The sequence below is a fragment of the Eschrichtius robustus genome, chromosome 9 (genome assembly GCF_028021215.1).
Source record: "Eschrichtius robustus isolate mEscRob2 chromosome 9, mEscRob2.pri, whole genome shotgun sequence".
Lineage (NCBI taxonomy): Eukaryota > Metazoa > Chordata > Mammalia > Artiodactyla > Eschrichtiidae > Eschrichtius > Eschrichtius robustus.
In genome coordinates this window covers 2,202,020-2,204,805 of record NC_090832.1, presented here as the reverse complement: position 1 = coordinate 2,204,805, position 2,786 = coordinate 2,202,020, and positions in this window count along the sequence as shown.

Here is a 2,786-nt window from a genome sequence, read left to right as displayed (position 1 = left end):
CCAAATAGGGCTCAGGAAAAGCAGTCGGTACCTAGAAGTCACATTCTGTCTTGGAGTCTGAGTTAGACGTGTATTTAGTCACTAAGGCTGCTGAGCGTTAATGAACTTGACAGTTACTGAAGCACCCGGGGCTGTTACTCATTCACCTTCTCTGGAACCCACAGTAATCACTTTCTAACTGGGCAAAAATTAGGACTCTTATCAGCTCATATGGACTGGAAATTTTTTCTACTGATTTCTGATAGATATGGTCCTTATAGGAAAGTGGTGCTTTTCATATTATATATATTATATAATCGCATATATTATATAATTATATATATTACATGTGTATATCTTTATATATATATATATATATATATATATATATATATATATATATATATATATATATATATATATACATACATATAAATGGTACCTTCCTCATTAAGAGAAATTGCCAGTGGTGCAGAACTTGGAATGTACTTCAGTCTTAAAGAACAAAGTATAAATGTCAGCTTCAAGGTCTATAGTTCAACTTCTGAAAAAGAGTTAACATGATTATAAGATCCAAGGGCCAAAGTATTAGTATGTCAAAGACTATGATTTTACAACACTGCAATAATTTAAAAAAAATTATATAACACTTTATAATTTGCAAAGCACTTTTACATGCTGTCCTACTACAGTGCTGTGATAATTATCATTAGAATTTAGACCCATTACCAGACAGGAAACAGCTTCAGAAGACTTTGGAGGCTTTGGATTTCAGGTTTACAGCAGTGCCGTCCCAGAGAACTTTCTGCACTATCCAATACAGTAGCCATGAGTTATACGTGGCTTTTGAGCACTTGAAACGTGGCTAGTGCAACTGAGGAACTGAATGCGCAATTGCACTTAATTTTAATTGATTAAAATTTAGATTTAAATAGCTACCTGTGGCCAGTGGCTATCGTATTGGACAGGACCAGTCTAGAGTTTAAACATACCCCACATCTCACAGCCAATAAGCAAGCGAAATCATTTGCCTTTCCAATTGTTAGTTCAGTTGCTTTATTCCACTGTTGGTAAAATTTGGAGTTTGGAGATTGTTTCCAAAGTTCTGTGAAATCAGTTATTTTCATCTAGTCGGGATCAATAAGGCAAACCTTACAGTGTAGGTAAATGTCACACGGGTTGGTGACACAGCTCAGGGAAGCAAACCTTACCATTTGAATAGCATGATAAAGTTCTTGCCCTTGCAGCTTAACTTATTCCTATGAAAATCACATTTTGGGGAAAATAAGAGTCTTGGGGATTGACTAAACATGTATTTTCACACTTACAAAGACATGTGAGCAGCACAGTCTAGGGAAAGGAATGATAACCATGGACACGAATGAGATCTGGAAGTTCTAACCCTAATCCTGTAACTTCTTAGCTGGACTATCTCAGGTGGATCACATGACTTTCCAAACCTCAGTTTCCTCTTGAAAAAGGAGGGTTGCAAAATTCCAAGAAGCTAACCATTGGGAAAGCCCTTGGAACAGCCCTGGCACATAGAAATCACCAGTGAATGTAAATCAGCTAAGATGACGTTAACTTTCAGTGGAATGGAAGAAGGCTGAGGCAGAGCAGGGAGGGGTTTAAGCCATTAAAAGGATTTTTTTTTTTTTAAATCAGTCAGAGACTATTTTTTTTTTAATTTTTATTTATTTATTTATTTATTTTTGGCTGTGTTGGGTCTTCGTTTCTGTGCGAGGGCTTTCTCTAGTTGCGGCAAGCGGGGGCCACTCTTCATCGCGGTGCGCGGGCCTCTCACCATCGCGGCCTCTCTTGTTGCGGAGCACAGGCTCCAGACGCGCAGGCTCAGCAGTTGTGGCGCACGGGCTTAGCTGCTCCGTGGCATGTGGGATCTTCCTGGACCAGGGCCCGAACCCGTGTCCCCCGCGTTGGCAGGCGGATTCTCAACCACTGCGCCACCAGGGAAGCCCCAGACTATTCTTAATTATGAGATGACTCTGGACTCTTCTCAGCCCAGAGGTGGCACCGAGGAATCTGCGTGACAACCTCCGCCCCTCCCCGAGACACCCTCGCCTCCCGTCAGCGCCCCATGCATTTGCCGTCCCATCTTTCGCTGCCTCTGGAAGCTCAAGGTCCCTGTCCTCTGGCCTGTCCCTTCTCTCCAAGCCTGCTGTTCGTTTGCAGGGACGCTGTCTGAGCTGGGGGTTCCCACTGCCCTGAGTTCCGCATCCCTGAGTTCTCTGTGTAGACACGCCACACACGCCTTAGTAACTTCTGTTTGCTTTTCTCCTGTTGCTCTCTCTCAAGTCAGCCTAATTTGCAGCCTCTGCAGTGACCCTAAGATGGGTGAGACCTGAGGTGCCCTGGGAGGTGGCGAGTGGCCACCAGGTGTCAGGAAAGTCCATGCCTGCGGGCTCGTACTTGGAGACTGACCTGCATTCTCTGGGCAACCTTGAGAATCGCCTGGAGAATGGAGGGATGTGAAGAGGCCACACCCCATTAGACAGACAGACAGAAAGACAGACAGAAAGCCAGCGGAGCCCAATGTCCCTGAAGCAGCCAGCTGCCTCCACAGGGACCGAGGCTCCCCCGGGCCAGCAGCTGTCCCAGGTGGCCGGGTAACAGGGGGCCCCAGAGACGCCTCGCAGTGTTTCAGCAGGATGACCAGCAGAGCGGTGAGAAGTGAGGGGAGAGACTCCAGGTGCCTCCAAGGGCAGCATCCTGAACAAAGCAGGCTGTGCCGAGGGCCTGCACCAAGGACCCCTGTGCCACGCTTGCTGGGTCCTCTGTGGTTGGAGAAC